The sequence below is a fragment of the Vulpes lagopus genome, chromosome 11 (assembly GCF_018345385.1).
Source record: "Vulpes lagopus strain Blue_001 chromosome 11, ASM1834538v1, whole genome shotgun sequence".
Lineage (NCBI taxonomy): Eukaryota > Metazoa > Chordata > Mammalia > Carnivora > Canidae > Vulpes > Vulpes lagopus.
Window position 1 is genome coordinate 83125497 of NC_054834.1, and position 27039 is coordinate 83152535.

Genomic DNA, 27039 nt, shown 5'->3' on the forward strand with positions numbered 1-27039 from the left:
AGAATTTTAAGTTTGGAATTTTATCTGAGCCTATGAAATGCAAAATTGGCACTAAATTTAAAAACTCTGAGAAGCATGAATAAACTGTTGTAGCATCATGTTAAAGATTAAGTGACTGAATAATTCAAGCCAAATTACTGCGTCTGAACCTTACTTCTCCTTTAAAAGAACTAGAAGTGGAGTATCATCACACAGCCCAAAAGGGGAATAACAAGGACAACCAAAAAAAAAAAAAACCCCAAAAAACAAAAACACCTACAAAAAGTGAAACACAGAATGGTTGTCTGGGTACAGAATGGCAGTCAGTGTATCGGTTGTTCACCCTTGTGATCCCGTGCCTGACTGGGAGCCACAGCTGGCTGCCACTCCCAGTGTCAAGAGGGAGGGTTGTACCACACATCGCTAACCCAGGAAAGGATCCGAAGGTCAAAGATCAAAATCTGAAGTATGGTTTCTATTGAATATTTATTACTTTCACACCAAATGTTTTGATAAAAAAAAAATCATTAAACCAAACCACCGTAAGTCAGCGGCTGTATGTACTGAAAGTTGCATCTGATAAAAAATGTTTTAATCGAATAGAGCAATAAATAACTTGAGCCTTTGTTTGGTGTGTTCTCAGTTCCTAAGACTGTCTAGTTCAGGAAGTGTCTTCTAGAAAGAGTAGGAGTTACTAAAAAGGTGGACATGGTTTGCTTAGAGTACAGCCATGTACTACACTTTTGAGGATTGATTTAAAAATGTTATGAGGGGCACCTGGGTGGCTCAGTGGCTGAGCATCTGCCTTTGGCTCTGGGCGTGATTCCAAGGTCCTGAGATCGAGTCTCACATCAAGCTCCCCACAGAGAGCCTGCTTCTCCCTCTATGTCTCTGCCTTTCTCTGTGTGTCTCTTATGAATGAATGAATGAATGAATGAATTCTTTAAAAAATAAAAAATAAAATAAAATAAAATGTTATAAAACAAGCCCTCCCCAAATTGCAAGTGTTCTAAAGCCATTAAAGAAACTACAGATTGGATATATTATTAATGAAAGCACCTGAAAGAATAAGCAAATGGTGCTTTGTGGAGCAAATAAGCTCCACAAATGGTGGAGCTGGTTATCTCTGTTCCTACTGGTTCTTTGTTGATCACTTCATTAAGGGGGGAAAAAAAGCAGTTAACATTCACTTCAATCTGACAGGAAGCACGATCCCCAAATTGAAAATTAAAAAATACTTGAGGGGCACCTGGATGGCTGGGTTGGTTGAACAACCAACCCATGATTTCAGCTCTGGTCATGATCTCATGGGTCATGGGACAAGCCTCTCGACCAATGTGCCCCACGCTCAGCATGGAGTCTGCTAGAGATTTTCCCTATCCCCCTCCTCACTCTCAATAAATACATCGGGGTGCCTGGGTGGCTCAGTCAGAGTCTGACTCTTGATTTCAGCTCAGATCAGGATCTCAGGGTCCTGAAATCAAGCCCCATGTTGGGCTCTGCACTCAGCATGTAGTCTCCTTATCCCTCTACTGATCGCCCTGCTCATGCTCTCTCTCTCTCATAAGTAAATAAAATCCTCTTTAAAATATTTGAAAAATGGATGTGCATCCAGTATCATAAACAATTAACATTATCCTGAATGACTTGAGATTCTCATTAATAATAATACAATAATGGTGTCATCACCATTTACAATACCTTAAATATTTCATCTTCAATCTTTTTTAAATTTCCGTTTTATGTATGTCTTATCATACATGATTTTTATTTTAGATGAAACTTATAACCAACATACATACTAAGAGTGCATGCTTAAAAAGCTTTTTAATGATGGGATATGTCATCAAAAGCCTTTGAAAATCACTGGACTATATTGTTCTTATCATTGAATTCCCAGTTCTTCTCTCCTTCCATCCTTCAACCCCTATTAAGGGTCTACTATGTAGTAGATGTTAGAAACTTAAAATGATAAAGATAACACAAACACGGTCCTTACTATCACAAACCTTACAAGATCTATGGTGGTAATCAAATAATCATCCAAACGGTTAGATAATTAAAAAACAAATTAAGTATCAGTTATAAAGAAACATGTTAAATAAGACCAGTAACAAAATAACTTGAGATTTTCTGGAGGACAGAAGAACTTCCCTGGGAAGGTTATACCTAAATAGGGAGAAACAAGAGGAGTAGAAGGTACCAGAAAAAGGGTAAGAGTGTGTGAGCGTGCATGCATGTGTGCATGCGTGTTTGTGTGTGTTGGGGTGGGTAGCACCCTGTGGCAGAGGGTGGCATTTAAGGAAAAAGGCACAGCTTCTTAGCTTCCACAAAGGCCCTGTGACCCGGGGAAGCCTGATGTCCTGTGGATTTATGGCATATTTCAGAAGTAAAGAAAAAAGCAAGGCCAGGTCACAGACAGCCTAGACAGAGGAGGTAAAGAGGGTGGAGAGACCTAAAAAGACTGGAGGAGTAGGCCAGGGGCAGAACCCCAGTAAGCTACAATAAGCCCAGGCAAGCCTTCTGCTCACCTCTCGCCACTCCCTGCCAACCAGTCACCTTTCGCTGGGTTCTCACAGCTGTTCCCTAACGGTCCATTTTCCCAGGCACTCTGACCAGCCAGCTTCCTAGCTTTGCATACATGATGCTCCTCAAGATTGGGCCCTTTTTTCACAGTCCAACCTGGCTAATTCCTATTCATCCTTCAAGTCTCTGATATTACTTCCTTCTAGACCGTCCTTGCCTAAACCTTCATATACCCTCATTACACGCTCACATACCACTGTTAATTTTCATTCACAGCACTTATCATAATTAATAATTATGTATTCATACCTGTCTGTGCTTTTGAACATCTGTCTCTTCACTAGACTGTAGATTCCATGGTAGCCAATTCTATAGTTTATTTTATTAATCACTACCAAGTAGATGCACATTTAATATTGTTAAATTCAAATTTTCCCTGAATTAATCAGCTCAAGTTTAAATTCTAAAGAATTAGCAATCGCTCCCATGTTCCAACACACAAGCACATACACACCTGCAAAGAAATTGTAGGATTAAAATATTTATCATCTCTGGGACTTTAATCTCTACAATTTAGCTCAAGTACTAATAAAAGTCAGCAGTTAATAAGCTTCAAGCTTCAAGATCAAGAATCCTTTCACTATTGGGGAAAAAGAAAAAAAAAAACTGAAAGACAGTCACCAGCGGCATTTTTTCCTGTCATAAAGCCAACAAAAGCCCATGCCCCAAAAGATATTTTAACAGATTATTATCATGCAAGCAAAATTAAAACATTGATGTAGGCTCATAAATGAAAACAGGAAAAAAAAAGTTATAAATTCAGTCCCCCAAACCAGTCTGTTCATAAGATAACTCAAATCTGTCAAAAAACATCTTTGGAAAAGTGTATCAGCATCACTACTAGTTGCCATTTTGTTCAGTGTCTGCAGTGTCTCTGCTGATGAGGTAATTCAGCTATTAAAAATACTATCTCCAAAAGGAAAGGGAAAAAAGAATGTAGAAAGGAGAATGTTCTGGAACAAATTTCCTGGTCATATTTTAATTATAAAAAAAAAAAAACTAATGCTAATAAAGTCCCAATTGAAGCTCCAAGGGTCTATTCCCAATTTTAAAATACACTATAAAGAAAATGTTGTTTTTAAAGGTAAATTTTCATGGGGAAAAATTAGAGAGGAAGACAAACCATGAAAGACTCCTAACTCTGGGAAACAAACAAAGAGTTGCAGAAGAGGAGGAGTCGGGGGATAGGGTGACTAAGTGACGGGCACAAAGGAGGGCACTTGATGTGATAAGCACTGGATATTATACTATATGTTGGCAGACTGAATTTAAATTAAATATTTTTTTAAATAAAGGTTAATTTTCAACTACCTTGCTCTGAAGTATTTTTGGTTAAAAGTTTCAGATATAGGTTGGCAAAAAAGAGGGACTGGTGGTAGAAAAACAGAGTAGCAATAAATCAATAGTTCGGGGAATGACTTGCACCAGGAGTTTTCCCACTTTTTGGTCTCAGAATAACTTTTAGTCTTATAAAATATTGAGGACCCTAAGCAGCTTCTCAATGTGAGCCACACCTATCAATATTTACTCTATTAGAAATTAAAACTGGAGAAATGTTTAATATTGCATTTGTTTTAAAACAACAATAAACATATTACCCTGTTTTATAGATTTAAAAACTATTATTTTCTCCCCCAAAAAAGTAGTAATTTAGGAAAGTGCCATCATTTTCCATTTCTGCAAATCTCTATATGTTTAGCTTAGTAGAAAGTAACTGGATTCTCATATATGAGAAGCTGCATTACATCTGGTCGAAGTGTGTATAGAAAATACGGCCTCACAGATATATGTCATTAGAAGAAGGACCTCGCAGAACTACTGAGAAAGTCATGGAGATTCCATGGGATTCTGGACATTCTGAAAACTATTGCCTTACTCTCTATATGACCGTTCCTCCTACCATACCAGATAATCAGATGGCACCTGATATTTTAGGTTGCACATTTACCTGATACATGACAAATATACTACTGTTCTACAGGTTTAGAAATCTTATTAACTTCTCTAACATCAAAGAAGTCAACAAGTCTAATAGACAAGGAAGAAGGCATTAGACATTTTTTTAATGTAGGAATAATACTTTATGTACACAACCAAGTATTTCTTAAATAAGACTTAACCCTATGATAAAAAGGTTCTCAACTGTTCAACTACTTTAGATTGAACCAAAATCCTTATGCAATGTTCTACAGTCAAAATGCCTAACTGAAAAACCATAGGCTACAGGGATTACAGTCTCTTATCTGAAGGGGTCAGAGTATAATAAATTCTTGCCTCCAGTATACACCATCTCCTTTCTGTTCTTAGATAAAGCCTTCCAACCCTAGTAATTGATCTGTTTTTTCTTCAGACACAAGGAAAATAGCTATTCAGAAAAAAGGTTAAAGACCTCCCATCTTAACTAAGGCACCCTCTTTAAGTCAGCACCATCTCCTGCAATGTTTCAGGACTACTCCCTTGGGAGATAGAACAGTCCCATGATATTCTACTACAAAAAGGTATATCATCAGGGCAGAACAGAACCGCTTTCCAAATCCCATGGTACTTTTTAACTCCTTTTATAGACCAGACTGATATCCAGTTAAAGAGCCACAATTTACCTCAGTTTCTAACATGTGTGGGCTTGAGACCAAGTTTGCTCTTTTGCTCATCACAATTTTACAGCTGGATAAAAACCACAGATACATTGCAACACATTACCCCTACTGCTAAGAAATCAGAAAATATTTCGGTATTGGTCACAGAATAATCAAGAGTATAATATACTTCTGTATTCAATTTTTGGAACTCATATTAAGCAATCTAGTTGATAATCCACTATTTGAATAAAAGAGATTTCTAAAACCTAGACTACAATGTTGAAGATGAAGGAAAAATTGTAAGATGAATTAAGATTCTTTCCCATCAGAAAATTCTACAAAGTGTTCATTGTCTGGACAGCCTAAATTCATTTAGCTTATCCATTTGTTCAACACATAATCTACTGAGTACTTATTCAATAGGGACTTTCTTGATACTCTCTTCAATTCAACTTCTAATGATATCTAAGCTAGAAAGAATCTTAAAAGACCAGGTTAGAGAACCCTGGTGTCTCAATCAATTGGGTGTCCAGCTCTTGATTTTGGCTCAGGTCATGAGCTCAGTGTCCTGGGATTAGCCCCATATCAGGTTCCACACTCAGTGGGGAGTCTGCTTGAGGGTTCTCTCTCCCTCTGCCCCTCCCCCTGCTCACGCACAATAAATAAATAAATAGGCCAAGTTGTATAGCCACCCCCTCCCAATTTTGAATGACTTTTACACCATCTATATGAAGTTGCCTGCTCATCATCGGTAAGGGTTGTCACTACTTTTCCGGTTTTCTTCTTTATATCTCCATATGGTCTATGCTATGCCTTCCATAAGGAAAACAAATTCATTCTCTTTAATATAAAAGGTAAAGGCAAAGCAGGAAAAGGACTGAGAGCAATTCTGTTAATTATCTGTCAACATTACATCATTATCACCCAGCAGCAGTGGTACATACTAGCCAGCCAGATACTGTGTTTAGAGATCACATGCATTATCTCATCCCGTCTCCCCCACAAAATACTCTAAAATAATACTCACATTTATCCCATTTTTCACATAAGAAAATGGGTGGGTCAAAGTAACTTGCCCAAGGACACAAGGTTAAGCTCAAGACCATCTGATCAGAGTTCAGGTCTTATTCAACCACCACCCCTAACCTTCGTTAAACCAGCCAGCCACAGACTAGCAACCTGCTCTTACCATACTTAATATTTTATCCAAACTTCAACACATTCTGTGCTTTAACCATCTTGATTTTCCTCTTAGAAAATAATCTTTACTCATGGTTATTTGGGCCACCTTTCAATCATGCCCTCTTTCCATCCCTCTAACTTCAAAATTAATTTCATATGTTCTGCAACCTGACCCCTGAAAAAAACGATCTTGATAGGACAGGAAAACCAAGAGACACCTGGGTGGCTCAGCGGTTGAGCATCTGCCTTTTTTTTTTCTTTTTTAAGATTTATTTATTTATTTATTTATGATAGAGAGAGAGAGAGAGGTGCAGAGAGAGACACAGGAAGAGAGAGAAGCAGGCTCCATGCCAGGAGCCCGATGTGGGACTCAATCCCGGGACTCCAGGATCACGCCCTGGGCCAAAGGCAGGCGCTAAACCGCTGAGCCACTCAGGGATCCCCAAGCATCTATCTGCCTTTGGTTCAGAGGTGATCCCGGTCCCTGGATCAAGTCCCACATCAGGCTCCCTGCGAGGAGACTGCTTCTCCCTCTGCCTATATCTCTGCCTCTCTCTGTGTGTCTCTCATGAATAAATAAATTAGATCTTTAAGAAAAGGGGGGAGGTGCGGAAGGAAAACCAAGCCACTCTGATATTGTTCATCAAGTGGTTTCTACCTCCCATCCCTCATCCCACTCCGTGGTCCTCTTGTAGCTCATATCTCAAAATAAAAACAGAAATTAGTGTAAGTTGGGTACATTTGGGGAAAAGATCTAGTAAGACAAATTCTAAGATATAAAACTTTGAGGGAAGGTATCCTTAAAACAACCACCCCCAAGGAGGACAAAAATCATCCATTATATATCAACAATTCTCTTCCTTCTATGCTCAACAGGCAGAGAGAGAACCCCAGGGAAGCTTGCTCCAAACTCCAGCTACCTGGGCCTGTGGAATGGGTGAAAAGAGACAGGAGCTGTCAGTTACAGCTTGGGGGAAGAAAAGGCTAAACCAAAGCCATCATACCATATAAGTCAGGGTCTTTTCTCCAGTTCACAAATGACCTGTGAAATATTTTTAACACCACACTGTGTCTGAACTGGCAATGTGTAAGTTGCCAGGACTTGGTTTTATATAGACTTCACTGCTGCTGGAGGGTTTCTGGAGGGGTGTTACTTTCAGAATATTAGCATGTAATTTGATCTTCCGCGATAGATGAATACAAATAGCTTCTTGGACAAGTCCTATAGAACTGAAACCCAGCCCCTGGATCAGTTCATCCTGTAGTTAGAGGGAATAATTACAGATTATTTCAGGAAAGAAAGGGTTTTGACTGAAAGAGTTACACTACAAACATTCCAGCTGTGACAGATGGACCCAAGATAAGGCCTGGAAAGGAGGGGAAAAGAACAATATAATCTGTAAGGGGTGGGGGTAGAGGGGACATGAGGCTTAATTGAATGAAAACAAGTGAAAGGTTTAAGTTAGGCTAGTATGTAAGAACCAAAGAACCCCCCGGCACATTTATTTTAATTGTTGTATACAGGACAAAACTGACTTTGCCGCACCCCTATGGATAACAACTAAGCAAAGCTTCTGAGATTCTGATGTTTTGATCACCCACTGCATTGCATGCTTTATTATCTAAAGACTAGGTTTTATTTCAACATGCTTGACTAGATGGAAACTGTCCCTCATTTTCCACTTCCTTCCCTCTGTACCAAATAGCCATGCCTCTCCTGCTTTGTTTCAACTGATAGGACCCCATCATCTCCCACTGTTTTGTTATATTCTCCTCAGAGACTCAGGGCTCATGCCTCTCCCTCCAGTTCACAAAGTGTGGCTGGAACAGTTTTTTTTATCTTAACCTAGTGATAGGAAGGACCCTGGTATTCCCCACCCCCATAACTCATGGATGCCTAACTACGGAGTCCATCTAAGATCCCACTGCCTCCCTAAGTCTTCAGGCAATGGCAGCCTTGGCCCTGTCTTCTCATTTCTAACTATGCCCGAGGTTTCCCCTTTCACTTATAGTGCAGAACTTCCTACCCCTCCCGTTACCAGACAAATGATGTTTAAGGCTCCTACATCGGACACAACGGTACCAATTCTAAGACCAGTATGATTAACCTATAATAATTAAAAGGTGGGAGGCAGTGGGGGGAGGGGGATGTGAAATAAAAAAGATGTCAGCACCAGGGAGGTATCTCTCTCTCTCCTTCTCTCTTTTTTGTTTTTTAATGGGAGAAAGTAGAGCATACTTCTGTGGAAGTATTAAAAAAAAAAAAAAAAAAAGCCCACCCTTTGTACACTAGCTTGACCAAAGCCTTCCTTCGCATCCACACTACCTACACACTCAAGCCCATTCCTGTCTCAGACTTCCCCATCCCCACCCTGCATTGTATTACCCTGACGTATCTTCCTCATAGCACTTAACGCCATAAAATTTGTTGCTGATTTATTAGTTCATTGATTTTTATTGTTTCCCCCTCTCCCACTCCTCCATCCCCACACATCAAAATATAAGCAGCACGAAAGTAAAAATTCTTCCTAGCTCGTGGCTACCTCGCCATGTCTGGCACATACTAGGCTCTCCACATAAACTAAAACACATTAACTTCTTAGTCTATGCTCCCCTTGGGTTTAGGTAGGGAGAAGGAGGTGAGGTTTAAGGAACTGTATACAGGCTGGCAAGGAAATGACTGGGGGAGGGGAGTGCTCCTCATCATCAATTTAATATAGTAGCAACCAGATATTTGAGATAAATTAAAAGATATCATTTGTAACTTGGGATTCAGTTTTCAAGGGTGTCATCCAAGAGAAGCCGCCAAACCAAAAGACGGCTGGCAGACTCCGGGTATACCAGACAACTCCCTGGTGGACAATATCCCATTTGGAAAGGACTGCTTGGATCTCTAGTTGCAGACACCAGCTGATCTGCCCAGAGCCATCCCCAGTGACCTCTGAGACAGCTTCTGTAGCTTGAAAATACATCTTCTACAAGTCAGAAATTGACATATTATCTCCTCCTCCTACCCCCAGTCTTCTAACAGTTATTGATGCTATTTGGAAAGAAAGCCATGCTTCCATGCCTATTAATAACCTTCAGAAAGAACCCCAAGGAAGTGTCAAGAGAAAAACAGATCTGGCTGGTGGAAGCCAAAGATTCAATCAGAGTTACAATTAGCAATTAATATATTTGAACAAAAAGAAAGTTGTAACATCTTCTGTATCATCTTCTGTATCAGCGTTATCTGTCCAGGAGGCTTAAAACAAAACATTTCGCCAATGAATTCAAGAAACGTTCAACCAAGAACACTGGTCTTTACAGAGAGGAACACTTTTAAGAGGCCCCTTTATCTATTTAAATAGACCAGCACCACCTACTAACTTTATCTACACATCAGTGATCCCAGGGAATTTTGCCTACAAGGTGGGTATCATTAAACCTCTATAGTTATTTATTTACCTCTTTATAAAGTTTCTTCAGGTGACACCTCAAGGAGCCCCTATATCAATCTCCTCTAAAATAACGGAGTAACGAATTAGCTCTTTCCAAAGACTTTTCTCGGTGGTCGGTCTTTCTCCTTCCCGACTAGATTAATGGAAGTGATTAATGGAATTCTCTCACAACTTCGCTTGAAATATGCTTTTGCCAGTCGAGCAGCTAGAGCAGAATCAGATAATTGTGGTATGACTCAACAAATGCACAGCTGTTCATTTAAATATATCCATCAAAAGTATAAATATGATCATGAGAAAGAAAATGAACTGTGTACACAGGGTCAGTGTACAAGTTGAAAGAGTTAGCACCAAAGTAACCACAAGAGACAACACGGGGAAGGGGAGACGGAGCTAGGAAGGACTCCACAAACTGGCTAGAAAAAGACCAGAAAAACCAATGTAACTGAAAAACCACTCACCCAACCCAAACACTCACTGGCCTAAATAAGAAATTAATGGCAAATTAAAAGTAAAAATAAGTGTACTCTACTCTGTGGGGAGAAAGAAATGGAATCTAGGAGAGCCTACAAGGCAGAAATGAAGAACCCAATCTGGTATTAAAAACAAAACAAAGGCCTTAAGGCCGAGGAAAACAGGAGGAACAGGATTCTCACCTCAGTCCTCTCTCCACAACCTCCAAAGACTGATTATGAAATCCTGCAATGTGGGAATCCCTCCAATAGTCCCAAAGCAAATAAAAAAATACTGCCCCAGACCAGGCAACATTTTTGAGAGGCTCTGTGTACATGAAGGGGCCCCCTGAACACAAGGGAAAGGAAACCAAGAGGAGGAAAACAGAGGATGTGAAGAGGAGCCAAGGGAGCACTGATAAAGAGAAAAAAGTGCCTCGGGGGCCCTGAAGACCTTGTTCCTTCCTTGTTCCTCAGGGATGGGTCCCAAAGGCCCATCGTAACTTGAGAAGCAAAGGCATTGAAAAGACATGGGTGCCTCTCCTCTTTTAATACGTAATTCAAGATAACAACAAATGAGTATCTAATAATCCATGATGATTTCCAAGCTTTCCCTGAACTATCAAAAATCAAGTCCTTGCCAAAAAATAATCTCTCCGGGAGTGGGGGGCCCATGCTTAGCCTGACTACTCGGTCATCTTGCCAGAGAACCATTCACGGTCTCCATATTTACAGGCAAACCCCTCTCATATTCTATAAGCGACAGCTATTTCAACAACCGCCCTGCCTCCTGCCTCAGCCCCTAGTCCTCCCACAGCTACCCTCCTTCATCCTTCACAGAAAACGTTCTGGAAAGAGCAATCTAGAGAGCTCCTTCCACATCCTCCCTCTCCTCCATCCAGTCCATCACCAAATACCTCTTTGTAACCCCACCTATCCTTCAGGTCTATAAGGGAGCTTCTTCAAAATGTGGATTCTCAAGCTTCAACCCCAGAGATTTTGATTCGGTTGACCTGAGAGGAGGCCTAGGAACCCCCGAGCCAACAGCAATTCAGGTGGTGCTGAGGATGCCGAGGGCGGGCTCACTTGCCCATTCTGCAGTGTGGCGTGCAGGAGCCCTTCTGTTTCCGGGCTCCTCCCTGGCTAGGATGCAGAGGCTCTGCTCTCTCTGGATCTTTACTTTTATGGTTTGGACCTTCTCAGTTTCCTTAGATGGGGTTTTCCCCTTCTGCCACCCATCCCTTAAATCTTAGTTTTCCTCAGGGCCTCACATCTCAGCTCCCTCTTCTCATTCAAGATGGTACCCAACTCCTTAGCTTCAAGACCGCTGAGCAGAGACTTGAATTATCACGTGGAGAATGGAATCACCTGTTCTTTACTCATATCGACCCCTCCTCCACGCCACTGAATCCTGATGACAGTCTCCAACCGTATGTCCTTGTCTTTTCACTGTTTAAAAAATTAATTTAAAAAAAACTGTATTATGTATATTTCAAATTACATAGAAACTGAAAAGTATTAAAAACCCTATTTTTGACCTCCCAGTTTTAAGCACCATCCCACTACCCAGTTTCAAAAATAAGCCATCTTATTTCCTCTAGTCTGCCCATTTTCTTCCTGAGGTATTTTAATGAGAATCCCAGATGTCACATCATTTCACCCACAAAATTCTCTCACGAATAAAGACTTTTTCTAAATACAACTATAAAATCAACATCTCACCTAACAAAATTAAAAGTATTCCTCCTCCAAATATCATCTAAAAGCTAATCAGTGTTTAAATTTGCCCAATTTTCAACTATAAACATCCCCCGCACCCCCCCCAACACCCGCCAAAAAAAAATTGCAGGGAGAATGGGAACAGCATACCAATAAGAAGTTGTTTTCATTGCTTTTCAGTTATTATAACGAGTGGTTCAGTGTTAGGATTGTGGCAGTATTGAGAATACTCTGTGTATAATGTGGCAGAAAGCAAACGAGTTACTGTGGTACATTCAAATTCTATCATCTCCTGCTGTTCTGGAGAACCAGAATGTTCCATGTGAAATAAAGGTAATATAGAAAAGGTTAAGTAAGAACCTTAGCAACAGAATTTGAATTGGAAGTATCAGTATGAATTCATGAAGTATTTTATATGTAGTTATCCTCTGTCCACTAAAAGGCCTAGAAACAATGACCTACCCAGGAACAAGTATTCTTGGTGCCCAGAGAGTGGTGTTAAAACACTGCTTCTCACTAAAAGAAAAAGAATAAGCTGAATTGAACTATGAGGTTGCAGTCACCAAATCCAGCCAGTAGGAAATTAGAGGTCACATGGATGGGTTCTTCAACAGATAAACCTTAAGGAAAGGAAAGGGGTTGCAGGGGGAACCTGAGATTTAAGAGGCTTAAAAAGACATAAAAAGATGTGCAAGACTAAAGTACAGTGGCTAGGTATGCACACATGGGTGATAAAACCATAAAGAAAGGCAACAGAGCAATTACTATGAAAATCAAGAAAGCAGTGACTTCTGGAGGGGGAGAGAGGCTATGTCTGGCATGGGACATGCCAGCGGCTCAAGGGAGACTGCTAATACTCTGTCTCCTGATCCGTGGGGTAGTCACAAAAAATATTCATCCTATAATAATTAAATTATGTATGCTTTGTATGGACATCTGTGTCTGTGTCTTATTTTACAATATAAAGATAAAAAGAAGATAAAAACAGAATGTGTGCTGTTAAAAAAAAAGGTGCAGACTAACATTCGCTCACACACACACACACACACACACACAGGAAGTAACAACAGCACTGCATATGATGTATACACGCAAAAATCTGCCCAGATTTATGTCGCAAATAAGTTTTTGTAATAAACTTCTGAAATATCGACTATTTTTTATCTCCAAAGGAGAATTGTTTTTTCCAGTTCCAACTTTATCCATTTTTAATAGAGAAATAGGCATCAGTTACCTAGTCATAATTGGAAATCAAGTATTAAATAAAATTAACACAATATCTCATAAGTTGGTGCTTTTTCTCTTACTTCAATTACATAAGTTTGATGGGTCAAGAATATAGAAAGATGGGATCCCTGGGTGGCGCAGCGGTTTGGCGCCTGCCTTTGGCCCAGGGCGCGATCCTGGAGACCCGGGATCGAATCCCACGTCAGGCTCCCGGTGCATGGAGCCTGCTTCTCCCTCTGCCTGTGTCTCTGCCTCTCTCTTTCTCTCTCTGTGACTATCATAAATAAACAAAAATTAAAAAAAAAAAAGAATATAGAAAGATTGTAGAGTCCAGATAATGTTTCCCAAACACTGCATAACATTATCATCAAACAAGAAAAATTAACATCACAAAGATGTGAGCACTCGAAAAGTATCTATACATATAACACAACCCCAATCATAATATTAGCAGGCTTTCTTCTTAGAGAAGAGGGGGTGGTGACTAGATAGGAGTATTTTAAAGTTCATATGTTTTTTTAAAAACCCCACACATGAAAACAGACCCGAGTATTCTTTAAAATGGAACTTTAAAATTCTGTTAAAGGAAACAAAATATGAAAATTTTGCAAAATGGAACTATCCCCATCACAAGGAAAAACACAAATAAGCTCCAAGGGTTAAAAAAATTGTGATCCTGGCACACACTTGGGCAGAGAGATCAATGAAACTAAATGGATACCCGAGAAATAGACCAAAGTGTCTACAAGAATGTATATATAATACAAAAGAAATCAAAGGAGAAAAGCTGGGACTACTCAGTAAAATTGGAATAACTAGCCAATGTAACAGAGACCACTAATTTTCCACTAAATATTCCTTCTTGGCTGCTTCTTGGGTGCATGCTGACCTGCAGAGATTGCACTCCCCACTCTCCCTTGCAGCTAGATGTGCCCCAAGACTAAGTTCCCACCAATGGAAGTAGAAGTGGTGTGTGTGCAACTTCTGATCACCTGCCCTGGACTTTCTCCTTTGTCCTTCCCACTGAGGGAGCCCAGATATGTTGCAAACCATCTATGACCATGCAGATAACTACAGTGACAAGCGAACCGAAGGAACATGAGTCTCAATGCCTAGTGGAAATGGGAGGTTCTGCTGACCTGGTTTGCTCACACGGGGACAGTTAAGTGAGAAAAAAATCAACTTCTATGTTCTTTGAACCACAGCATATCCCTTGGTTACAGCCACTCAGCCTTTTCCTAATTAACAGAGCACCTAGAGAAAAATTAAGTTGGATTCATACCTAACATTCCGGATGGATCAAAGATTTAAACCTAAAAACCAAACCACACGACATATAAGGAACCGTGAGATAGGTTTTTTAGCTTAGAAATGGAAAAGGTCTTTTAACTGTGATACAAAATCCTGAAGCCACAGAAAGTTCATCTATTTAGCTCTACAAATCCTTTTGAACATCTGTTATTGACTGTCTCTTCCACTACGATGTAAGCTCCATGGAACAAGAATTAGGATGGGTTTTCTTCACTGTTATATATACTGCTACCTAGAACAAGTGCCTAATACATAAGAGACATTCAGTAAGTATCTGTTGAATGAACTGGTAAATTTAAGTATATAAATTTTAAAATAATCTGCACAGCAAAATATTTTTGTACAAATGATAACATATAAATATCACTTATCATATTCAATTTTATTAATACATAGGAGCCTCCTTTGAACTGATAATAGAAAGATCAATAACCCAATGGGAAAAGAGCCAAAGGATACAAACACAGGGGGAACACAACAGGAAATACAAATGGTCTTTAAAATTATGAAAAGAGGGATCCCTGGGTGGCGCAGCGGTTTGGCGCCTGCCTTTGGCCCGGGGCGCGATCCTGGAGACCCGGGATCGAATCCCACATCAGGCTCCCGGTGCATGGAGCCTGCTTCTTCCTCCGCCTGTGTCTCTGCCTCTCTCTCTCTCTCTCTGTGACTATCATAAATTAAAAAAAAAAAAATGTTAAAATTATGAAAAGAGGGACACCTGGGTGGCTCCGCGGTTGAGCGTCTGCCTTCAGCCCAGGGTGTGATCCTGGGTCCAGGATCGAGTCCCAAATCGGGCTCCCTGCAAGGAGCCTGCCTCTCTCTCTGACTTTCTCTCTCTCATGAATAAATAAATAAATCTTTAAAATAAAATAAAACTATGAAAAGATTCTCAATGTCAATGAAAATAAAAACGCAAACTAAAGCTACATTAAACCATCATTTGTCACCTATCGATTTGGCAAAGAAAAACACCTTGACAATCACCCTGTGATCAGCAAGGGTATGAGGAAGCAGCGTTCTCATCCACTGCTGTTGAAACCTAAAACTTCACAAACTCAATGAACTGAGCAAGTTGTCAATAAATTTGTACCAAATTTAAAATGTGTGCACCTTTTGATATACAGCAATTCTACTATTAGAAAAGGATCCTACAAATATGCTCATGAACATGTTTGAAATGCTACCTATACAAGTTTATATTCCCTAGAGCCTTGTTCATAATAATAAACAATAGACCAGAAGTGATCTAGACCGCCACCAACATGGCACTGGGTTAAATAAATTACAGCAAATGTTCACCGTGGGATAATAGGCATCCACTAAAAAGAATGCAGTATTAATATGGAAGATCTTCCAAGAAATATTTTCTCAGTTAAAAAAGGTTAAAAAAACAGTATATAAAAAAACTCAGTTAAAAAAACAGTATATATTGTTATCATCTGGGTTAAAACACACACACACACACACATACGAAACTGCAATAATCTATAGGTTATGTGCTGATATAATATATATGCCCTGAAATCTCTGAAAGAATACACAAAAAATTAGTAACAACAGTTGCCTCTAGGAAAAACAACTGGGCACTTGGGAGATGGGAAGGACTAAAACTTATTTTTTCACTCTTTCGTAGCTTTTTAATCTTACAAACACTGCTTATATCACCTTCCTAAAAATAAATATTTTATAAAGGAACAACAATACAAATATTCATACCCAATCCCAGATATCTGAAAACTTCTCTGGCGATTCTCACTGTCAAACACACTAGGGAACCACTGACTGAACAATTTTAACCCTGTTTCATAATTAAGAATTGCAGGGTTAGCAATTAACAAACCCCATCATCTCCTCCTCCATCAAACAAATACATATGCAAAAAAAGTCAGTCTCTTAATTCCATCCCTGTTATTCATTACTTCCTCTTTTTTTTTTTTTCATTACTTCCTCTTAAAGCTAATTCAACCTCATGCCACCTTAAATGGGCATGAAAATCTCTCAAAATTCTCCAGGGATGGTAAGCCAGAACCAACAACTATACTAATATATTAACACAGCCTAGTGCCAAAGAAGTTCCTTCCAGACACCCAGAAGATGAAAATTTGACATAACTGACACCTCGGCAAGAGCCCAGAGCTGTGCATCATCTGCCTTGGAAATAGAAACTCACATCATTAAACTAAAAAGTTCCAACGTCAACAGTCGTGGCTTTTGTTTTCTCCCTAATGGGAAAGGTCTCCCCCCTTGCATCCCCCTTTAAATTATAGGCTAACCCCTCACTTGAGGACTGGTTATTATGTTACAGCCTTATAAGGAACACTAAGCAGTCATTATTCAGACTGAGATTCTGCTTAAAAGGGAAAATGTCCGCAACTTATCAAATGGAAGGAAAAAGTAAGCTGTAAAACAAAATGTGTACTCACGGTCTTCAATTTTTAAACTTAATGAATATACATATTTCATTTGCAATATGGTAAGATTTGTAGGTGGAAAGTATGTGTTCCAAATTATTAGTTGTGTGTCAAAGACCAAAGGCAGGGAGGAAATACCATGTATGTCTGTACTTTATACTGTTTTGTACTATTTGAAATTAAATAATCAAGGGGCACCTGGGTGGCTCAGCCAGTTAACCCCTATAGCCTGGGGTTGTGATCTCAGGGTCCTGCCATCAAGCCTGCTTCACGCTCAGTCTGTACTCTGCTTCTCTCCCTCTGCCCCTGCCCCTGCTCCAGCTTGTTCGCTCTCTCTAGCTCGTTCTCTCTCTTTCAGAAATAAATAAAATCTTTGAAGGAAAAAAAAAAAAAAAAAAGAAAAGAAAAGAAAAGTGGTTCTATAGGGGGGAAAAGAATAGCAAAAGTATTTTACACTTAGGGAAATATTGATAGTATTTGAATAAAGTGGTCAATGGTAAAGAATAACTAAGCAGCTCCACCCAAAAAAAGAGAGAGAGAGAGAGTGTGAATGAAAGAAGGGGGGGAAGAGAGAGAGAGAGAGAGAGAGAGAGGGAGGGAGGGAGGGAGGGAGAGAGGGAGAGAGAGAAGCCCACCTCCAAGGCAATGCAAGACCTAAAAACACTCAGGCCAGGGTCCTACCCTTCTCGTACTGGATTCGTATAAACCAACAAAATCATCACTGTGGCTAAGAATTTACCGTGTAGATTTGATCTCTGCCAAAGAGCATTAAAAGAGGTGATTTGTTGCAACGGCTCTGGGGCCGCAGTGGCAGCTGCTCTGGCGCGGGCAGGCTGACTCAGCTCCCTTGGGCCTGGCGCCGCGTCATGCCTTCCCACGGCGGGTCCCAGCTCCCGCAGGCCGAGGTCACGGGTCCCGGGCACTGAGACGGGTCCCGGGCACTGAGACGGGGGGGCTGGGAGGCTGGCAGGCGCTCCGGGAGCCAGGAGAAGCTCTCCAGCAGTTCTGCTCGCAGGCGGCTCAGGGCTGCAAAGGGGAAGAAGGAGGAAAACCAGCTAAGAAGAAAATTCTGCAGGTGTGAATGGGCTGGAGCCACTGGACAAGCCTTTCAACTGGGGCCACAAAACTGAGGCCAATCTGCCACTGAAGCGAATATGGAAGGGTTGACAAACAATGACATGTGGTACACTGAGGTCACAGATCCATGCTGGCCTTCAAATACTTTTCTATGGGGCACCTGGGTGGCTCAGCAGTTGAGTGCCTGCCTTTGGCCCAGGGCAGGATCCTGGAGTCCCAGGATCGAGTCCCACATGGGGCTCCCCACAGGGAGCCTGCTTCTCCCTCTGCCGGTGTCTCTGCCTCTCTCTGTGTGTCTCTCATGAATAAATAAATAAATAAATAAAATCCTTAAAATATTTTTTTTTCTAAATGACACACAACTCAGTAAGCTCTGCAGTTGGTAAATTTCAAAAGCAAGTTCCTTCAAAGCTATATACCACGGACTCCAGCCAATTACAAAAACAACCCCAAAACAGGCTTTGCATATATTAATTATATATACTTGGTTAAAAACAGAATAGTCCAACAGTACACAAGTATAGAATGAAAGTCTCTCTCCAGAACCTCCCCCTACCCCTCCTCCTCCTAGAGACAACCCCTTGTACCAGAGGAACCAGTTTCTTGTGTATCCCACCCAGAAATGATCTGGTTTAGGTCCACTTTCAACCATCATTCTCAGTTTTAGATAGAACTAGTTCAAAGGCTCATAAAACAATGATGGGGAAGGAGCACCAAGCGGAAGGGAAGGGGCCCTAGATAACTAACAAAAAAACAAAAAGCCACCCCAGCTCCCCTTTCCTTTAGGAAGACTTTAAAAACACCGACATATGCCAAAGGAAGAGGAAATTTTTATTAGAATCAAACTTTTCCACTCAAATAAGTCAACGAAACACTGAAGAACTTACTCCGTTCAAAAAGCAGCACCTTTTTTTAACCTCGAGGAACATTTTGCCAAGAAAACGTTCATGTAAATACATTTAAGCAGAAAACAAAGCCAACAACAACATCCCTAAATAATTATTTGGAAGAAAAATCACAACCCTGACATTCAAGGGAAATGCTTCATAAATAATATTAAACCTTTCCTTGCTTCAGTTTAAATGAAGGCTCATAATCAATTTGAAAAGACAGTCTAGACATGTAAAAGGCACACTAAAAATAAGACAATAATATCCCTATCCCTCCTCCCACAAAAAAGGTCAACCAGAAATTTCACATTTGCAGCAATTGTTTAGTGAAATTAGAGAGGAATAATCCACTTCTAGAGTGGACATCCTTAAAAACAAACTCATTAACTAAGCAGCATCTACGACCTTGAGTTTCAGAATGGACTGCTGGAATCCTGGTATTCTCTGAGATGCTGGGGCCAGACCCACTGGGTGGCTTCACACTGAAGCTGCCTTCCCCTTTGCCACAAACCATGTTTTATCAGGGGACCACTGTGAAGCTGTCCTGCCTCGGGCTTACCATGTCTTTAAGTTACAGGTACTGGTTGGGAGGGAGCTTTAGATCGTATGGAAATAAGGAAACACTGGTGCATATTTTTCTGATTCTTTCAAAAGAAAGAATCATCAGAAAAACTGTCAGAGTTTGACTACTTAATTACAAAGGTGCTTGTATTTCCTTTCCAACTTCCAGCCCTACCTATTACCTTCACTGCATGGAATTCCTTCAACCCATGCTCTCCTACCTCTCTGTTTAGCCTTCTCTCTAACGATCCTTATATTTTCCAGATCTTTCCATTCTGACTCCTCTGGTATTTATATTCTATATGACTCAACCTGGCACTTAATCCTCTGTCTTGAACTAGACAAAATTGGTTTGTCTCAAAACCAACTTAAAACTAGGAAAGAATCACATACTATCCTTCTGCTGTATCATTTCTTCCCAGTACCTAACATATAGCTGGTGCTCTCGAGTTACTGGATAAAACTCAAGTCTTCAAATTAGACATAATTTAATATTTGTTTTGGAATTCATCAGGTTCTCAAATAACCCATGGATTGAAGTCAAAACTGTGGTGTACTACGAGGAAGAACAGGTTGGCAAAAAAGGAGCCAAAGTGGAAAGCGAATTCCAGATACTTAACTCTTCAAATGTTCTACACAGGACACCCATCTCCCCACAAATACACTTCATGCCAATAGCCAAGCTTGGCAGATCCTGAAAGGTAGTGGAAAGCGGTTATGTTCAAAACCCCAAGAATGGTTAAAAAAATAAAAAAACAAACCAAAACAAAAGAGACGTTTGCCAATTAAAATCAGTGCTGTAAAATAAATATCTATGTAGCAAACTCCAGCATTTAGTCACAAAACTTTCATTGAGCTGAGTTTTTTCCTAAAATCTTAGCCGACTCCTTTGTTTGGCTTATTGTATTGAGGTTTGATCATTGGCAGCAAATCACGCTGTACAAAAATCTGACCCTTCATAAAGGTTAGAGGCACATTCCTCTGAAGTGGTGGAGAGTAAGGGTAAGGAAGAGGGAAAAAGAGGAAAAAAAAATAGTTCTTACTGCAAGTGTAGGTTTAACATGGCAGTATGTTTTTCTTTAATCCAATTTAAAAGAACGTGCATAGTTTCTTAAAAGTTATTGTAATATGATGGGACCTGAGTACCAGGCAAGTATAAAAGGTACTTAAAATCAAACAAGTTCTTGGCAGTCAACATAGCAGCTAAGCAACAGGAAGAAAAAAAAAATTCAGGGCAAGTTTTCTCAACTATTTAATTATAACTGCATCCTTGGCCTCTAGAAATTGTAGCTTCCAACTACTGCAAACTTCAAGACAGCACCCTTTGTATGGAGACGGATGGATGTTCATTACACTTATTGTAGCCATCATTTTACAAGATACACAAATATGGAATCATTGTGTTGTATACCTGAAACTAAGATATCGTTATATGCCGATTATACTTCAATTTAAAGGAAAAAAAAAAAAACCTCATCCCATATCTTCCCTGTTTATCCACCCAGCCGCATAACCCAAATAAACCATGGTGAATCTTGCTGTAAAATTACTGCAATTACTTTAAGAAGCAGCATATGGTTGCAAGAACATGGACTTAGGAAAGAGCCAAACCCAGTTTTTCAACCTACTTAATATGATCTTCCACATATCACTGAACCTCTGTGAGTCTGTTTCCTTTCCCATGAATTAGGGTATAAGTGCCTTCCACCTTTGACGGTTACTAACAATGCCAGCTATCATTCAGTGAGCCTTTAGTTCCTGAACTGTGCTAACCACACACTTGCATCATTTGATTCAATCCTAAGAGCACAAAAATTGAGAGGAAGGTACAATTATTCCCATTTGAAAGATAAGAAAACAATGTTAGAGAGGTGACGTAACACTGCCCAAGATCACACTTTTTTAATAAGCGGAAAAAACAAGAATCAATTCAAGTTTTGCTGACTCCAAAATCTATGTTCTTAATTGCCAATAAGTAAAATTGCATCTTGACAGTTTGTAAGAACTGAACTCAACGCTCATAGTAAATATTCTTAGTTCCCTTTCCTGTTTTCTACTTCTCAGAATAATAGGAGTGCAAAAGCACTGTGGGAGGAAAAGCATAAAGCACGCCAATCCCAAACAATAACACAAATCATCTACAAATCACACTACAAATGTCCTCTTGTTCTTGCTCTAAAATAATATTCGCTATGACAAGCAAATAAATGTCGAGTATCCTTGAAGAATAACCTATTCCAGACACTCGAATATGTGAGAAAGGCAGGTATGATAGCTTAGTAATTCTGGAGAAAGGCAATGGGGATATCAGCTGGTTCCCAAGATCCCCAATCTCCCAGTGGAACAAAACTAGGCCACACGCCCTGGACAACTGATAAACTCGGGGGACACCGTGGAGCAGAAAAAACAGGGAAAGCCATACAAAGCTGAGAAAAAGATAAATGGTGACAAAACTGAGAAGTAGGGAGGAGCATGGAGATACAGCAGATCCCCTTCTCTGGGGGGTTTCCAAGTTCTCAAACAGATATTAATCTTTGGGATTTAGGGATGAGAGATGTGAATTTCCAGGAATTTCTCCAGAATTCTCCCAATTATAGCTATTCTTAAAATACTTGCAAATATTCTTTACTCCCTCTTATGAGGATATCTTTTTTAAAATGTCGCATAAGTAAGAAATAATGGTACTTACAAAGAATTGTAGCCTATAACAAATACTCAAACGCTAGAAAATGCCAGTGAACATTATTGGGTAGTATGCCAAGAGCTGGCCAAATCCAGCCCGCAGTCTGTTTTGGTAAATAAATGTTTTATTGGAACACAGCCCCACTTGTTCATTTTACGTATAGTCCATGGCTGCTTTCACGCTAAAACAGCAGAGCTGATGGCTCTGTCAGAGTCCATATGCCTTGCAAAGCCTAAAATATTTACTATCTGGCCCTTCAGAGAAAAAGTTTGTTGACCCTTGCAATAACTTGCATTTGAATCTTATGAGGAGGGTTTTAACAGCACTGCATAAAATCACATGTTGAAATTGCCATTTTATAGACTTCTCCTGCTTCAGAAACGTATTTCTTGGAATACCACGCACAGGCTTTGTATACAATATGCTATGTATATAAACTTATTTTATTTGCAAGGATGACTCACCAGTAGCAGCAGACAGGGCCACAAACACATATTTATAACATAGCAACAGCTACACGCAATCACAACCAATTCTTTCCTCTGTACGCCGACCCAGTCCTGGCTCTGGGAAATGTCAGTCTTAGCCTCCACTCCACAGGCTAGGGTGCAACTTGACATCCGCGGATTCCTTCGATCTACCCAGTGTTCATGGTTTCATTCTCACAGGAGAAGTCCACACATTTTCCCATTTACCTGATTTCTTAACCGATTGCTTTGGGGATCTGGAAACACACAAATTTCCCAAGAAATCCTGGGCAGGAACCCTGCCATGGAAATAACTATTCTCTTCAAGTGTATAGACAGACACTGAGTAGAGATCAACCCCCCTGGCCTTGTAAGGAACAGAAGAAAAAGAGTTGAGGACAGGAGGCAGAAAGTGAAAAAAACAAAGTCTTCAGGATGTTTTCAGGCAAAGATTAAGGTCTGTCTCAAAGTCTGGAGAGAAAAGCAACCAAAGTGGAGATAAGATGAGGATGAAAATTCCTAATGCTATGGCCTCAGTGATAGGTTGAAGCCCCAAATATCAAAGCACCTTTCTCCTTCCAGAATGTAAGTGCTAATTTGGCTGAGATGAGAGATATTCACTATGAATTATGACAGGAGTGAGTGTAATGAAGCACCAAACTATTCCTGAATATAACCTGCTTATAGTTTATAGTCTCAAACACCCTCATCTGAAGTGCCTGGATGGCCCACCAAAATCCCATTTATCCATCTGTCCAGCCAAAGATTCATTTATTTGTGCCACGAATACAAAGCATAAGGACCAAGGGTAAAATGCAAGGGAACAAAAGCCATGGTATGCAGCAGCACCGAAAGGGTTCCAGGCTTAAATCAAAGGGTCCTGGGTCGAATCCCAGCCCTGCCAATCATGTAATCTTGGGCCAACTGTCTGAGCCTCAGTCTCTCACAGGTAAAATGGCCATCATGACTTCCTTGCAGAGTTGCCACATGTGAAGTCCACAGCATATGGTGGGTGCTAATAAATGGTAGCTATTATCATAAACACAGTATTAATGGAGCAGGTATAAGAAGAGGAGACAGTGATAAAGACAGAGAATCACAGGGGTTGACATTATGTCGAGTCATTTGAAAATGTTATAATTTGAGCATTTTGACTCATAAAAATATTAATTTAAAAATTGCTCATAAAAATAGCAATTTTTAAATAAATATTATAAAGGGCTCTGTAAGGAAGCCTGAAAGGAGACAGCATGAAAGACTAATACCCCATCCTCATTCCCCAACTGGTGGCAGCTTAGAAGAAATCCAGACACCAGATGGGAAGGCTGCAGACTAAAATAGAATACCCCTTAGTCAACTCCTCACTAGAGAGGAGGTGTGACTTCAGGGAAGAGAAGAGTCAACAAAAGACAGACAAACACACACACCTCACTCCTAGGTAGCCCATGTAACTCTCTGCTTCTCTCTTTCCTTCGCCGTTCCTGCCCTGTCCTTTCCTTTCATTACTGCTGTCCCGAGGCAAAGCCCAGTGGTGTCTTATTAACTAGTTTGGGAAGGAAATGGCATTTCTGCTCATTTGATGTTACCAATTACACAGCAAGCCTTTGGTAGGCCTTGTAGGGCAGCTGGTAGCTCAATAAAGAAATCCAGTGGATTTGGGGTGCCTGGCTGGCTCAGTCAGTTAAATAGCCGACGCTTGATTTCAGCTCAGGTCTTGATCTCACAGTTGAGAGACTGAGCCCATGCTGGATGTGGAGCCTACTTAAAAAAATAAAAGAAAGAAAGAAAAAAGAAAAGAAATCCAATGGATCTGTTGCATTTTCCCTGTTACTTTTAATATCTTCCCTAATTAACCACAGGTGTTAATTTTTTCAAGTCCTGTTAACCCTCACCCAGCTAATGAGTCTGTGGTTGAACAATGTCATCATGTCAGTTCCTGGATGAGATCCGAGTTTCAAGCCACCCCACTAGCCCAAACCCAAGTAGCTCTATTCCAGCTATCTCTAAATCTCCAAAGGGTTCTAGGTGAGAAATCAGAACACCTAGTGTACAGAGGGATAAAAACAGAAAGAGGTAAGAATGGAGGAACATGTCATTTCTTCCACCCTCCCAACCCATGCTCTCAAAACAGAATTAGACTTCCCAGGTAATTAGATTGCCTTTCTCAGTCTGTTGGGTCAGCTTTCATGAAGGTAAATCCAATTCCTGCAGGACATCGGCAATCCCCATCACCATGTTTCATCTGTTGTCTCAAAGCAATGTGGCAATCCTTGATGATTACCTTCACACAGAAAACTATGGAGGCTTTCATCAGCTGATGATCTCAAAGCACTTTTTACAAGAGTTCGAGTTCGCAGGGATGCCTCCCACGTGGGCCAGAACCAGACTTTCTGGTTTTCTAATGGGGTGTCTGGCATTTTGTTTCTCCTGAACTTCACTCTGGAGTTCCTGTGTTATATGCTCACTAGATTGACATTAGCAAAGCTTCAACAGGGAAGCTTCTTGGAAGCAGGGACTCTGTGTGTCCAATATCCTGCTGGACCTCCACAACCTGGTCTAGCATCACACCAGACCAATTTAAATGTTTGTGGAATGAATGAAGCTTAAAACTAGAAAACATCTAAAGCATTGATCATTTCAAGCTCATAAACTTACTAAAGAAAACTTCTCTCTCACTAAATGGCTAAGTGTCTACCCTAGACTTAAATTTAGAACAGTACAAAATGTGCTAAATACTCTGGAATGGGACAGACCAACACACACACACAAAATAAACATATAAAATATTGTAGAGGGATCCCTGGGTGGCGCAGCGGTTTGGCGCCTGCCTTTGGCCCAGGGCGTGATCCTGGAGACCCGGGATCGAATCCCACGTCGGGCTCCCGGTGCATGGAGCCTGCTTCTCCCTCCGCCTGTGTCTCTGCCTCTCTCTCTCTCTCTGTGACTATCATAAATAAATAAAAATAATAATAATAAAAATAATAAAAATAAAAAAAAATAAAATAAAATATTGTAGAAAAACTAGTATTTCATAAAAGCAGTCTTAACTTTAGAATGGTAGTAAGTTTTCTTAATACATTTATTAACTAAACAGCTCCAAACTTAAGGTTAAGTTTTTCAAAATTGTATCTACAGAAATTTCCAGAACCACTGATAGGGCTACTACAAAACCGGGGTACCAAAATAAATGAAGAGAGAACTAAAGCTTTTAAAAACCATTCTTCCAAAGCCCTCTTGAAAATATTTATGTCAACTACCAACCTAAATAAAATTTTTACCAGATCACTCTCCCTAATTAAGGTTTACCAAGAATAAACGGAATAAAAAGCAACCAACATTCTTTGTCTGTTTGGCTTAATAGATTATTTGCCCATAGGCATACTGGCATTTCTGAAGCTAGGAGGGGGAAACTGTTTGCCCCGTGCGCAGAGGGAACAAAGTAACAAACAAAAAAAAGACCCAGTAAAGTTTAAAAAAATTAAAAGTGAACATATTTATGGCTTTATTTTTTTGTTGTGACTGTGTGCATACGTGTACATATACCACATATTCATAATTACGTCAGGCAAGCTATGCACTTTATAAGCAGTTGCCAGTCCTATAATGAGTCATCTGAAAAACTAACCTGCAACTTCTTAAAGAGAAACACAGCCTCATAGTTATCTTTTAGTTTTATAATAATTGGGAACATCCCTTCCATACTAGTCAACAAATACTTGCTGACTGATGAACAGTGAGATTAATTTGAAGATGAAAATCAAGAATCCAGGTACCTCGGTCTACCAGAGACTGAGCAGCCTTGATTATACTTCTTCCAACTCTGTTCCATCATGCTGATGGGATTATTGCAGTCATCAATGTATGGTGGAGAAAACACTAAAGTGAGGAGCTAGACATCCCTGTCCCACAGCTGTGTGGCACTGGCAAGTCACTTATCCTCTCTAGCATCCATTCTCCCTAATAATACATTGAGAGTGGTGGCCCAAGTTGCTATGTTTCCCTCCAGCTCAAAAATTCTGTTTAGATATTTCCTTTACAATCGCTAGCAGGATTCCTCAAGAATTAGGCCAAAGAGAAAGGCTATGTCTTTAATTAAAAATGGTTTTCCAATCTACCCCTGTACTGAGATGGCACACAACCCGCTCATTAAAAAAAAAAAAAAAAAGTAAAAATAACATTTTTCATTTAATTTAGCCAATTGGTTCTTAACTCATACACGTTTGCTTTTAATTTAATTTGCTTACCAATAATATGTTTGCCAACTGAAGGATAATTGAGTAAGAAAATGCACAAAAAGAAGTAGAACAGTAGGGGGGGTATCTATCAAGAAGTTTCGCAAGAGGCATGAGAATATTCCCTGTTCCCAGGACAAGGAATCAAGATAAACAAAACTAAAGCCATCATGTCCACTTCACCCACCACTCCAAACCTGCCAGTCTTCCTTTATGCCGTATCTCATTCAATGGAACCACCAA

The 27039-nt window shown here is 40.1% G+C and overlaps 1 protein-coding gene across 3 annotated transcripts in view; it reads right to left on the reverse strand.

The window, feature by feature from the left end:
• Positions 1–27039, reverse strand: part of ACVR1 (activin A receptor type 1) — a 125041-nt gene that overhangs the window by 56561 nt on the left and 41441 nt on the right. The window contains exon 2 of one of the 3 annotated variants that reach the window (XM_041773518.1): positions 17626–17912. The exons of 1 other annotated variant lie outside the window; for it this stretch is intronic. The gene's annotated coding sequence lies outside the window, so the exon portion shown is untranslated. Of the gene's footprint in view, positions 1–17625; positions 25340–27039 lie in introns of those variants that run through there. One more of the 3 variants, XM_041773520.1, reaches the window with a different exon arrangement.